A 15,035-nucleotide genomic window follows, 5' to 3' on the forward strand; every position below is an offset into this window, starting at 1 on the left:
CGTGAGCCTTCAAACATAACAATAACTGTGCGTAAAAATAATATGTGGAATCGGTGAGATTAAATTTTTTGCGTATTTCTTCATAGCCTGTTTGTTGAAAACATCTCCTAATGAGTGTATGCCTTGCTTTTCCCATATAGGGAATCTTATATGTCGTTTTTCAATCAAGAGTGCATTGTTATTGAATAAGGGAGTATGATTATGCCATTTATGTGGGTTCGAATATTTTTTTTGTGTTTCACGCCATATCCGGATCGCATAAGTAATTATGGGGCCAAATTTCCGTTTGCATTGCTTAATTGTTAATTTGGTGTATGCTATGTCCTTCAGTCTATGTGGAGCTACTATATTTTCTTCTACATTTCTCCAGGATACTAATGCTTGGGGATCAAACCATGTTGTCAGTAGTCTTAAAGTGTACACCTTAAAATAGTGGAAAAAATCTGGAAATGCCATACCACCGTCTGCTTTGTTTCTCTGTGCGGTGGATCTTTTTATACGTGGTGGTTTGTTATTCCAAATAAATTTGTATGTGGTGGAGTGTAATTTTTTCCAGTAACCCTCTGGAGGGGGTAACGGTATCATTGAGCTGAAGAAGTTGATTCTAGGTAGGATGTCCATCTTAATTATTGATACCCGTGCCTGTACTGAGTTTTTAAGTTTTGACCACCTGTCAAGTTCGTCTTTGATTTAGTTTTGGATTTTTATGTAATTGTGCTTCACCGTTTGGCTTATGGTAGGGAATATTTCAACTCCCAAACATCTAAAGTGTTTTACCATAGATATCTCTTCTGGGAGGGTTATATTTTTTTTTGCATGGGCGTTAAGTGGAAGGAAAGCCGACTTTGGCCAATTTATCTTAAATCCAGATAAATCTCCAAAGTCCTCAATCAACTTGAGCAGATGAGGCAATGTGGTGTTGGGGTTTTGCATGAACAGTATTACGTCGTCCGCATATAAACTAATTTTATGTTGTGTGCCCTTGATTACGATTGGTTCTATGGATTGGGATTGTCTTATATATTGTGCTAAAGGCTCTAATGATAGATCGAATAGTCCGGGACTAAGAGGGCAACCCTGTCTAGCTGAGCGTGATACCGGAAAGATTCCAGAGGTGATTATACCTGTTGTAATCATGGCCGATGGGTCTTTGTATAATACTTTAATTATATCAATGAAACCTTTTCCTAACCCCATCTGTTGTGAAGGATCAGATTAAACCGAATATGTATATTTATTTATATATATATATTTAATTGTATTTGTATATCGTTTGATATCCCCTGTATATTCCTTGTACAATATGCATTGAATATCCTCGTTTCTACTAAACAGCCCATAATAGTTTCATTCTACCATTGGACGAGAACCTGGCGCCAGGTTGCCATACCCCTAGGTCCAAGTTCAATCGTGCCGCCTAACATGTCGAGGCAACCCCCGGTTCCGCGCAGTAATATGCCGGGCGAAATACGAATGGTACTATTTGTTCATAGCGCATATATATATGGCGCTCGTAAAGTAGAACTTTCTTTTAGTCCAGTTCTTTACCCTCCAACAGAGTGACAGACGCAAAAGCCTCCCCACGACGCACGTGCGGTGTAGTAAGGCCTACTTGGCCCAGAATAGGCATTGAGATATCGTGTAGATTAATAGTTGAATAGTCATAGTTTGGCACCATACCGTCGAGTTGGACGTATTCTATGAAGCTAATAATAGTCTATTTATGTATGGTGCATCGTTCGGTTAGAGTTCTACAGTTATCAGCACCCCCATCGTTCCTGACGTTATCTGGACGCTTATCCAGGCTGGTCAGACCCCTAGTGGTGATTGCATCCGAGGTCAAGAGCGACTGGACCTGTATATTGGATTACTCTACCCCGACGACGGCGAGCCTTCCACGGCTCTTGGATTATGCTTTGTGTGCTTTGATTATTCCATGGATAAAGGCCAACACTGCCGAGTGTTGGAATTACCCCCCGGAGAGGACTCCAGGTGAGGCGGCGCTCTACACGTGAGGTCGCACCACGTCTCTCCGTTGTGGACCGGCAGATACCGTTCCACAGAGGGTCCAGCTGTATTCGTCTGCGGCCCGAGGTTCTGTGGGCACTGTGTCCAAGACTTTGGATTCTCCCAAGACACCGTCGGCCAGATGGGATACCGCCAGCGGCTTCTCTAACCCCCCCCTCCTACTGTCTTACAACCAGCGGGACCCCCCCCCCCCCCCTTAGTGTATCCAGCTATAATCATTGAAGTACCATCGCTATCGTTTCCTAAATATTCCAGGTTGTATACTTACTCCCTGCGCAACCAGAGATTGGACATTCAATGTTGATTTACCTACGAATACTCATTTGCCATAAAAGTGCATATTCAATATTTCAAATCATAAATGTAATTAAGTGAATGTTGTATACACCTTTTGCTGTATTAAATATTCGATTTGGTACATTTGTGTTGGTTCGTTTCATCAGGTGGGAAAGTGTTCATCATACTTATATCTTGTACTGGGTGGCCAGAAGTTAAAGTACATGAGGTAGTGGTATTAAATATCATATCTAACAATACAGTCAGGGAATTGTACCCCTCAGCTACAATTGGTCCTTCGAGCCGGATGGTAACTAGTGTAATATTAATATAGTGTTATTAATATCGAAATGGCCTATGATGAACACTCCACGAAACGATCCTCCTAACCTAGAACGCCCGCGGCGCAGACGACAGACACCTCAGTACTTAGAGGCTTACACTGTCAGTCAACTACCTAGCCTTCGACAAACGGTAAACGTGGTAAAAGTAGAAAGTAAGATTATGTCTGACCTTAACGACCAGGTTTCCCCGACCACAGAGGCCCTAGTAGGTCCTAATGTAACTGACCAAGCTCACGGTGGGGACCAGGAGGGAATTGACATGCCTTTACCCCCCGCCACTACTCAAGAAGTAGTCCCCGACAAGCCCCGGGAGGAAGACAACCCTACAGAGAGAGAACTCTGCACGGAAGAAGAGGAGGAGAGCGCCGAGGAACTAGAGCTCCAGGACTCCCCAACGAGTACCCCCAGGAGCGGTTCACGCAGGAGCGGCTCACCTCCACTACCGCCTTCCCCCAGCGAAGCGGAGAGGACACTACAACAGGCGTTCCTCGTCAGCCTGACAGCCTCTACCGAACGCGATCGGCTCCAAGCACAGACGCTTAGCGAGCGCGAACGTCTCCAAGCACAGGCGACCAGCGAGCGCGAACACCTCCAAGCACAGCAACGGAGCGAAGAACAGCGCACAAGTCTGGAGATGAGACGCTTCCAGATGGAAGAGAATATGGCAAGAGACCGGGCCGACGCCCAGCGCGCCGCTGCCGGTGCCCAAAGAGAAACAGAGCGCGCCGCCGCCGACGCCCAGCGCGCCGCTGCCGGTGCCCAAAGAGACGCAGAGCGCGACAGACTACAAGCGCAACTAATAGAGCAGCTGATCAAAAGGACAACTCCCTCTCCCTCCGCCAGGGGCTCAAGGAACTCGTCGAGACAACAGTCAAGAGCAGCGTCACCGCAACGAGCAAGCGACCCTGAACTTGACCAACAGACCGAGTCTAGACCCCCCGCAGATCCCCTTCCCATACCGGTCCAAGCGAGACCCAGCTACAAGGAAGGAGCGGCCTACACTGCGGAGAAGCTAAATAAACGATTACAGGATCTGGAAGATTTGATAGAAGAAGAAGAGGGAGAAGAGGAGAACCAAGCCCGACGACAGCACAGTACTCCACCGGACCAGGAGGTCCCATACAGTCCAGGCTATACCCCCGCGGTGCTGCGCTACAGACCCCCGACTCTATTCACGGGTGAGCACGACGCACGACCAGCCCCGAGGAACAGTACCTGGACCAGCGGGCCATGGTACCCTGCCAGTACCAGCCCACAGCGAGGCGCAAGAGGGGACTCACCCAGGAGGTCTCTCCCCCAACGCTCGCCGATGTATCAGCCATCCACGGCGTCATACAACGCCACGCCGTCATTCCCAGACTTCGCCTATGAGAGTCGAGCACAGTACACGGAGCTCCGGATGTGCTTAGAGACAATGATGGTGGAGGTTGCTGACGAACGCCACAAGTATGCAATATTATTGAAGCACCTGAAAGTACCGCGAGCGCACAATATAGCGCTAGCCTATGCTACCTCCTCGACCCCATACACAGCGGCCCTTGCAGCGCTGGATCAAAGATATGGACGTATATGGGATTACGTAATCCAGGAGATAAGGCATATTGACCGCCTACCCCCAGCCACAGACAATCGCTCACTAGACGACCTGTCAATCAAAGTGCAGTCCCTGGTGGGGATGCTGGGAGCTCAACGGGAGAAGGGCAGGCATGAGCTGTACGCCAACTCTAACGTTGAGAGGATTTTGGAGAAGCTGCCACCCGCAAGACAGGAGCGCTTTCGGCGGCAGAGGGACTACCGAGATCCCGACGGCCCCGAGCCATCCCTCCTTGATCTGGCCGACTTCCTGGCGAGAGAGGTCAGCAGCTTACGACTGGACACCTTCGGGCGGAGCACGCCAAGCTCCAGAGAGGGACCCAGGAGAATAAGTGATGGAAGAAGATCGGTGACTGTCATGCACCAATCAGAGTCAGTACCGAGCAGTAAGAGTCACAGCACCCCCTCGAGAAAGGAGAAGTGGAAGATAGCGTGTCCCTACTGTGAGAAAGAACACTGGCTGTCACAATGTGACTCATTCACAAAGATGAATGCAGAAGAAGTGAGCCAATGGATAAAGTCCAACCGGCGCTGTTATCGATGTGCGCGGCCCCACATGGCAGCCGAATGCCGCCTAAAGAAAAGGTGCAGCCGGTGCGATGGAGCCCATCTAGATATACTACACGATAGTAACGGAAGACGGCCTATACCTGCACCACGGAGCGGCACCAAGGCAAGTGTCATGTACATTGACCCCGCCAGCAGCAACGGAGCTCAAGTGCTCTTAAAGGTAGTCCGTGTGACATTGAGCTACCAGGATAAAGTCATGGACACTTACGCCGTCCTTGATGACGGGTCAGAGAAGACCCTTCTGCTCGCCTCCGCTGCGACTCAGCTGGGACTGCGGGGGAGCAAGAACGAAATGACGATTCGGACAATAAGAAGAGATTTAAAGACGATAAAGGGCGAGAATGTCTCCTTCACTATCGCAGCCAACGGGCAGCCAGAGCGACGGTACAAGATCACAAATGCTTTCACCAGCCAAGAAATAGGACTCTCGCAGTACACCTACCCTGTCACCAAGTTGATGGATAAATATGTGCACCTGCGCCAATTACCTATCCCGCTCATAGACGGCGCTACCCCGACCCTGTTGATAGGCTCCGACCATGCAGAACTCATAGTCCCGATTGACCGGGTCCATACAGGCCCCCGAGGCTGTCCTGCAGCAGTCGAGACCCGCCTAGGATGGACATTACAAGGCCCCCTCGCTAAATCTCTCAACCGAACCGCAGCCACTAGCTGCTTCCACTCCAGAACGACAGAAGAAGACACCACTCTCCTGCAGCATGTCGAGAGGCTATGGACCCTAGAGACAATGCCCTTTAAGAACGAAAAGAAAGACATTCGCTCTAAAGAAGACATTTACGCCATCCACCTACTCGAGCAGGGGACAAAGAGAGTCACAGTCGGCGGAGTGATGAGATACGCAACTCCACTCCTGAGGCGAGAGGGAATGCCCCCCTTTCACGCAAAGAAAGACGCCACGGAGCGCTATCTACTGAACACAGAGCGGCGCCTAGCCAAAGACCCCGCTCAACAGAGTGTGTACCGAGCTGAGATTGAGAAGCTAATCACAGCGGGACACGTAACAAAGATTGACATTAAAGAGGCCGATCAGACGACCGAATCATGGTACGTGCCGCATCACAAGGTCCATCACAATGGCAAGGATCGCATTGTGTTTAACTGCAGCTACCAGATCGGATCCCAAAATCTGAATAAAGAGCTCTTGCCCGGCCCCACACTCGGCCCCTCCCTACTAGGCGTGCTACTACGCTTCCGCCAGGACAAGGTGGCTATAAGCGGGGATATCAAAGGGATGTTCTTGCAAGTGAGACTAGTAGAGGAGGACAAGCCTCTGCTACGGTTCCTATGGAGAGAGAAGATCGGAGATGAGAACCCATCCATCTACCAGTGGGAAGTACTCCCCTTCGGAACCACATGCAGCCCGTGCTGTGCTACATTCGCACTACAGAAACACGTCACAGAGGACCCAGCAGCAGATGAAGAGGTCCAACACAGTGTGAAGAACAGTTTCTACGTGGACAACTGTCTACAAAGCGTCTTGACTCAAGAAGAAGCCGAGGCTCTCCTAATCAAGTTACGCGCCTCCCTAATCAAAGGAGGCTTTGATCTCAGGCAGTGGGCCAGCAGTGACCCGCACGTATTGCGCAGCCTCTCCTCCGCAGACAAGGCTGCCAGCAGCGAGACCTGGATGGCGACAATCCCAGGAGAAGCCCAAGAAATGACACTAGGATTAGTCTGGCGCTTCAAAACAGACTCGCTCCACTATAGACACAAACCCTTGGCTCCAGAGCAAGGAAGGTCGGCGGCGATACCGACCACCAGACGGAGTGTGTACAGAACACTCGCCAGACAATATGACCCGTTGGGATGTATTCTACCTTACACCACCAGGGCAAAGATGATTGTACGAGCACTATGGGACAAGGACCAGGGCTGGGACGACCCAATACCCGCACACCTTGCCTCAACATGGAGAGAGTGGGAGACGGAACTCCGCTCACTCCCAGGTGTCAATATACGCCGCAGCTACTTCCCATCCACAGTGAGGCCAGAGACATGCGAGATTGAGCTACACGTCTTCAGCGACGCCTCCGAAGTAGCCTACGGATCGGTTGCCTATTTGCGTGCCCAAGAGATGGGAGGAGAGATACACACTGCTTTCATACTGGCCCGCTCAAGAATAGCCCCACGTAAGCAACAATCTATCCCACGTCTAGAGCTCTGCGCAGCCCTCGCAGGAGCGCATCTAGCCACGTTAATCCAACGTGAACTCACCATTCCGGTGCATAGAACAATCTTGTGGTCAGATTCCACGACAGTACTCACATGGATTAAGTCTGATTCATGCAGATACAAAGTCTTCGTGGGAGTCAGAGTCACCGAGATTCAAGGATTAACAGAAGAAGCAAGCTGGAGGTATGTGGATACCAAACACAACCCAGCTGACGTCATCACCCGGGGAATGTCCCTGGATGACCTAACCCGTCGCAACATCTACAGTGACGGACCAGCATTCCTCCAGCTCCCGGAAGGAGATTGGCCTACGCCCACCCCGAGGGAAGCAAGTAACGAGGAGGCTGAGAACAAGAAGCCTATGTTCTGTGGACTGAGCACTGTCGCCTCCACAGACCCGAACATAGATGACTGCATTACCCTAGAGAGTGCGCAACAAAGAACATTCCTGCGGCACCACCCAGAGATTCAGTCCACCACTGACATGTCAGCAGCTGACTACGAAGAAGCAGAACTTCTTCTACTATGGCGAGCCCAGAGAGACTCGTTCCCCGATGAGCTAGACTGTCTACAGGGAGGAAACCCCGTCCCATCAGACAGCAGACTGATTCACCTGGCACCAGAGAGTGACGCACATAATCTCATCAGAGCCTGCGGAGAGCCCCCGATCTACCAGATGACATTAAGCACCCGATCGTCTTGAACAGCCGACACAAGGTCACAGAGCTGATCATAAAGAAATACGGCGAGGATGTACACCACGCAGGAGCAGAGAGAGTCTTCGCGGAGATCAGACGTCGTTATTGGATATTGCAAGGGAGAGAAGCAGTACGGCGCTTCCAGCGAACCTGTCTAGACTGCCGTAAGTGGCGCGCGCAGCCCAGCATACCACGGATGGCTGACCTACCCCCCTGTCGCCTCCGAATCGGCGACAAGCCATTCCGCTCCACAGGCATGGACTGTTTTGGCCCGTTGTATATAAAGAGAGGAAGAGGCACCGAGAAGCGGTGGGGTATTGTATTCAAATGCATGACCACCAGAGCGATACATATCGAGCTCCTTCCGACCATGAGCACAGACTCATTCCTTATGGCCTTCCGGAGATTCATATCACGGAAAGGACAACCGTCTACATTGTTGTCTGATCACGGGACCAACTTCAAAGGCGGAGAAAGAGAGCTGAGAGAGAGCTTCCAAGCTATGGGCCCAGAACTTAAGACCCACCTCGCTCCAGCCCAGATTGACTTCCAGTTTAATCCCCCGAACGCACCCCGCTTCGGTGGAACCTGGGAACGAGAAGTACGTTCTATAAAGACAGCCCTGTATGCCGTACTCGGAGCCCAGACTGTGGCAGAGGAAGTCCTAATGACAGTCCTCACGGAGATCGAGGGAGTATTGAACTCAAAGCCCCTCAGTTACGTCTCCAGTGATGTAGCAGATGTCGACCCAGTCACCCCCAACACACTCCTAATGGTGCGGCTGGACCCCGCGCTACCCCAGACAATGTACAGGCCCGAAGAAGCGAACGGCCGAAGAATGTGGAGGTACAGCCAAGTACTAGCTGACAAGTTTTGGAGCAGCTTCCTACTTCACTACCTACCGTCTCTACAGACCCGCCAGAAGTGGGTAAAAGAGAGAGACAATTTGACAGAAGGAACAGTCGTCATGATAATTGATCAGTCACTACCCAGAGCTATGTGGCCGGCTGGCCGCGTAAGCAAAGTGATCACCGGTGCCGATGGCAAGGTCCGAGCAGCTGAAGTACTCGTCCAAGGGCGCACCTACACACGTCCCGTGGCGAGGCTCATAGAACTGCCCCGACTCCCAGATACTATCGATGATGACCATGACCCTATGACTTTGTGAGTTGACTGACCCTTACAGCGGACCTTGAGTGGAAGACAGTGCGGTTAATCTGTCTCTGCTTAGCTAATTAGGTGGGACTAATTAGGGGGCGGCTGTTGTGAAGGATCAGATTAAACCGAATATGTATATTTATTTATATATATATATTTAATCGTATTTGTATATCGTTTGATATCCCCTGTATATTCCTTGTACAATATGCATTGAATATCCTCGTTTCTACTAAACAGCCCATAATAGTTTCATTCTACCATTGGACGAGAACCTGGCGCCAGGTTGCCATACCCCTAGGTCCAAGTTCAATCGTGCCGCCTAACATGTCGAGGCAACCCCCGGTTCCGCGCAGTAATATGCCGGGCGAAATACGAATGGTACTATTTGTTCATAGCGCATATATATATGGCGCTCGTAAAGTAGAACTTTCTTTTAGTCCAGTTCTTTACCCTCCAACAGAGTGACAGACGCAAAAGCCTCCCCACGACGCACGTGCGGTGTAGTAAGGCCTACTTGGCCCAGAATAGGCATTGAGATATCGTGTAGATTAATAGTTGAATGGTCATAGTTTGGCACCATACCGTCGAGTTGGACGTATTCTATTAAGCTAATAATAGTCTATTTATGTATGGTGCATCGTTCGGTTAGAGTTCTACAGTTATCAGCACCCCCATCGTTCCTGACGTTATCTGGACGCTTATCCAGGCTGGTCAGACCCCTAGTGGTGATTGCATCCGAGGAGCTCCGGGTCAAGAGCGACTGGACCTGTATATTGGATTACTCTACCCCGACGACGGCGAGCCTTCCACGGCTCTTGGATTATGCTTTGTGTGCTTTGATTATTCCATGGATAAAGGCCAACACTGCCGAGTGTTGGAATTACCCCCCGGAGAGGACTCCAGGTGAGGTCGCACCACGTCTCTCCGTTGTGGACCGGCAGATACCGTTCCACAGAGGGTCCAGCTGTATTCGTCTGCGGCCCGAGGTTCTGTGGGCACTGTGTCCAAGACTTTGGATTCTCCCAAGACACCGTCGGCCAGATGGGATACCGCCAGCGGCTTCTCTAACCCCCCCCTCCTACTGTCTTACAACCAGCGGGACCCCCCCCCCCCCCTTAGTGTATCCAGCTATAATCATTGAAGTACCATCGCTATCGTTTCCTAAATATTCCAGGTTGTATACTTACTCCCTGCGCAACCAGAGATTGGACATTCAATGTTGATTTACCTACGAATACTAATTTGCCATAAAAGTGCATATTCAATATTTCAAATCATAAATGTAATTAAGTGAATGTTGTATACACCTTTTGCTGTATTAAATATTCGATTTGGTACATTTGTGTTGGTTCGTTTCATCAGGTGGGAAAGTGTTCATCATACTTATATCTTGTACTGGGTGGCCAGAAGTTAAAGTACATGAGGTAGTGGTATTAAATATCATATCTAACAATACAGTCAGGGAATTGTACCCCTCAGCTACACCATCCTTTCTAATACTGCCCATAGATACGACCATTCCAACCTGTCAAAAGCGTTCATTGCATCCAGGGACAGCATCGCCTTAGGTGTGGTGTCATCCTTGTTAGCATCTAGTACGTGTAGTAACGTGATTCTGAATTTCTGAAGTGACACCCCCTTTGCTGTCATAGAGGGAGGGTGGACAACCTGAAAATTCTGACAGACCCCCTGGTAAGATTTATGACCTTAGAAGACACCCCCTTTTTTTTCTGTATGCAGCTCCTGTCATTTCCAATAGATTTACGACGTATGTATGTATGTATGTATGTATGTATGTATGTATGTATGTATGTATGTATGTATGTATGTAATATGTAGTGTTTGTGTGTGTGTATGTGTGTGTGTGTGTGTGCATGGCCGCCTAGTTATAGTTGAAAGTGGGGGTGCAATTTTTTTTCTTTTTTTCTATTAATAGTTATATATATTTTTTTTATTTTTTTTTTGACAGGCAAGGGGTGGTTTGGAGGGTGTCCGGCACGACCCCCTCCACGGCAGATATTTTTTTCATTTAATGAACCTGTACGTGCAATTTCCTGCAATATAGAGCCTTCAATCTTGACTAATAAAGCTGCTCTTTTCACTATAAAACTCAGTTTATATTGCAGTATGATAGCCAATTACTATAATAATAATAATATATTAATTATACTGTATATATACTGTATATTGATTTTTCGCTCTTTTATTTTTATTAAATCAATCTCCTTTCAAATAGGCCAAGTTTTTAATAAGAAAGAGAGAAAAAATACCAACAAGGAACAATAACAGGGTCTGCTGTAAATATAGCCTATTTTGTGTCATAATTTGTTATGTTATCCTACACTTTAAGCTGTCTGATATTTCCATTACCTGTAACTTTTGGGTCTCTTTCTCTCCTTCCTGAGTCTGTACAGTCACCATATCATTCTACATTAAGGAGAGCAATACACTTATGAATACACTGAACATCATTATGAAACATTTCTATTGCACCCTTACTTACAATTCATTATGAATTGAAAATGGGGAACCCTGATGTAAACAAGACGAAAGTCTTTCTCTGGTCTGGATCCCCTTAACAATTGTGTGTATTGAGCCGTACTGTACTGTACCCATTCTGCAATCTGTTATTGATTGATAAAAAATGTTATTAACATATTGCAGAATGGGTACAATACAGTACGGCTCAATACACACAATTGTTAAGGGGATGCAGACCAGAGAAAGACTTTTGTTTTGTTTACATCAGGGTCCCCCATTTACAATTCATAATGAATTGTAAGTAAGGGTGCAATTAACACCGTGCAATCCATTATTTGTGGAGCCCGCCCTTTAAATCTTTGAGCTATTAGGCTACTAGGGTTCTTACTTTGCGTTTTGGTGTACTGAAAAATGCTCCGATGTCTGTATTCTTTCTTTTTTCTGCCATGTTACCTGGTTGGCTGGACACACACACACACACACACATTTTCATTTCAGGTATTGTACCTTAAGATAATTGAACATCTTGATTTACCGTAAATCCTCAAATATAGGACGGGTCTTCTATTTACCTCAGCTGCAAAGAGCACCAGGGCCCTCATTCATCAACGTGTGCGTAGAACATGTTCTATTTCCACACGTAAGCACAGAATTTAGAATGAGTGTACGCACAGGAAAGTCGGGATTCATCAACCGTGCGTACACAGGTCCTATGCTCCTCCATGTTGATAAATACCACTTTGTTCTACCGTCAATGCTCCTGCATGATTATCCATATATGGTCATGAAAGTGAGGAAACACCCCCCATGGGATGTGAAATAATGGACTGACCCGAGCGGAACTCTGAGAAACTCCACAGAGATTGTTCACTGCTGTCGAACCAAGTAGACACTATCGCGTATTATGGGATAAATAAAAGGCGGACTTGTAAACGGTGATGTCAGATATCAACGGCTCCCTAAGACCATTGCTGCAATTCTGCCTGGACAGCTCAAAATACTAATAAAGACCGTTCGTTGACCACTGTTTGGCGTTGGTTGTGTGTCATTATAACCGTGCTGTAATATGAATGCCTTTATTAGTTGTGTTCGATTGGCTATATGATTTTTAGAGGCATCTATTTTGTTGTCGGCTAATAAAGACCGCGCTGGAATATGACTGCCTTTTCCCGTGTTGTTTGATTAATACCCAGGGATTAAAGTTCTCCTCAATTTTATTCCAAATCGCGATGGATCTCCCGTCAATTTTCTACCTGCTGCATATGATTTCTAGAGGCATACTACAATCTATTTTGATGTCAGTATTGGGTAGCCTATATAAACAATAATACGAGAGCATATACAAGAACAATGAATCTCACTGCATGTATGATGTAGCCTGCCTTTCAATACATGAACTTGAATTCCATCATGTCTGTGTGCGGGTCACTGCGGGAACTCACAAGGCTGTTGTCACAATGTAAATAAGAACGTGCACTGAAAAGTTACAGTATGTAGTTGGTTGATTATTTGTATGACAGTCAGTAAACCCTTGCAAAAAGTATCCGTTTTATTTAATGAATTGAAAACATTCAGCATCGCCTTCCTCCCGGCATGCAGCAACAACATGTATCAGGCAAATGCGCATCGCAACATTGACTTAGTGGAATCCCTTTCTATTCACATAACTGCATTTGTGATGGAGCTTTGACAGCTACAGTAACAGTCTATTGCTCGATCCATCTCCAATATCACGATGGACCGTGCCGGTGGCAAATACCGGAGGGTGGAGAGGATCTTGAATGAATTCCATCATCATATTTATATGTTGTGTGTCTGTCCACTATGTCTGTTACTTTGTTATTCCCTCCCCCTATCTATGTAAAGCGACCTTGGGTCTCTTGAAAGGCGCTATATAAAATGAAGCTATTATTATTATTGTTATTATTATCACATCTGAGTGGGAGCTCACAAATAGACTGTTAGTCTCAGTGAAGTTTCAACGGAGGTCATCTATTCTAACCAACAAATTGAAGTAGAAAGCATTTTGTGACCAATCTTATTTGGAAACATGAAACACAAAATAATTCGCTTTTTATTTGAAACAATATTCAATTCGGTGTTTTGCGTCTGCCCCCCCGTGCCAAACAAGCAGGCCAACCTCTTGTTCGCGTGTGAGCCCGTTATAATTACACTACTGTCGCTATTTTATAATGAACTATAATGAATTACGGGTCATACAGAAGTTGAACACTAATGCACGGAAGCTTATTTCCGCCTTGAAACTAATGCAGACTGAGGAGTGCTTATGCGTAGTAACGATATTCTACCACTGGGCGTCAGCTAAGTGTGCTCTGACCTGTGCGTAGACGTAAGCATGGAGTCAAGTTCAAGTTGAAATTGATGAATCCCACTCTTTGCTTAGAAATGATCGTACGCACAGGGTAAGCACAAATCTGTGCGTAGAACACGTTGATGAATGAGGGCCCAGGCCTTTATTAGAGAGGCTTATATAAGAGGCAGGCCTTAATTTCAAAAAATGACACTCATGGACATAATCCCTTCATTTTCAGACTTTTATTGCATTATTATTATAATAAAAAAAAAGTAAAAAAATTTTTGGGGGGCCCTCGTCACTAAAGGCCCACGGGCCGCGGCCGTCGTTAATCCGGCCCTGCTCCTCTGCCATAGCGAACGTTAAAATTTGCAAACGAAGTCAACGTTATCCAGCTGACGACACCACATATCTAGATATATGACAACGTTAGCTAGCGGCTAGCACTAAAGCTAACGCCAACCAGAGGGAAACTTTGTTATTATTATTATTATTATTATTGGTATGACCAGATGGCATTTCGGACCGTGAAACAATTTTATTGTATTGCGTGGTAGAAGTTATACCACTCAATAGTAAAGATGATGTCTAACATAATAGTTTGTTCGAACAACTGAACTTACTTAGTGGAAGATCCTGCTGTTGACTTGTGAGTTGTGACTAAAGTGTTCACGCTGCCTGCCTGCGTACCAGTTTACACCTGGAGGCTGCCTGCAGCGCTGTGAGACTGGAGTGCGCGTCCGCTCTGTCTGCTGGGGGCTGGATCAAACCATATCGGGCAGGGGGGTGTCGCAATCTTTGGAAACTTAAAAACTTGCTATTAAGTGTCATTGCGTATTATTAATTTGATTGAAATTACGTAGTTATGGTTAGATAATATTTATATATTGGGGGGGGGGGGGGGGATATATCATATGATCAAAAAGTGAGGGAGCAAAGGGACAAGTTTGCTCCCCCAAGTTCAATACTGGTAGAGCACCCGCTTCGCCTGCTCCATTACGTAGGCGCCTATGTGTGTGTGTGTATGTGTGTGTGTGTGTGTGTGGAGGATTATTTTTTTAAGAAAAATACAATGTGTCTATAAAGTGGTTTCTGGGATAAAGACACTTGTGTTCGGAAAATATAAGTGTAGATAAACAAAAGTATCATAGCGAGCGCTTAAGGCTTTTTGAAAATATGTTGAAGCTGGTGAGAGAGAAAGGCTTGTTATATAATTGGCAATATATGATAGAGATTCTCTCAAAGGATGAAAGTCTTCTATTTGAAAACGGCTTAGTTACTATTTTAGATCATATGAATGGTAATTTTAACAGAGCACACCTGTTATGTTTATACGCTGTAATAGTGGATGTTACGGCTTTTAAGGTGAAAAATCAT

The sequence above is a fragment of the Notolepis coatsorum genome, assembly GCF_963971535.1.
Source record: "Notolepis coatsorum genome assembly, chromosome: 6".
Classification (NCBI taxonomy): Eukaryota; Metazoa; Chordata; class Actinopteri; order Aulopiformes; family Paralepididae; genus Notolepis; species Notolepis coatsorum.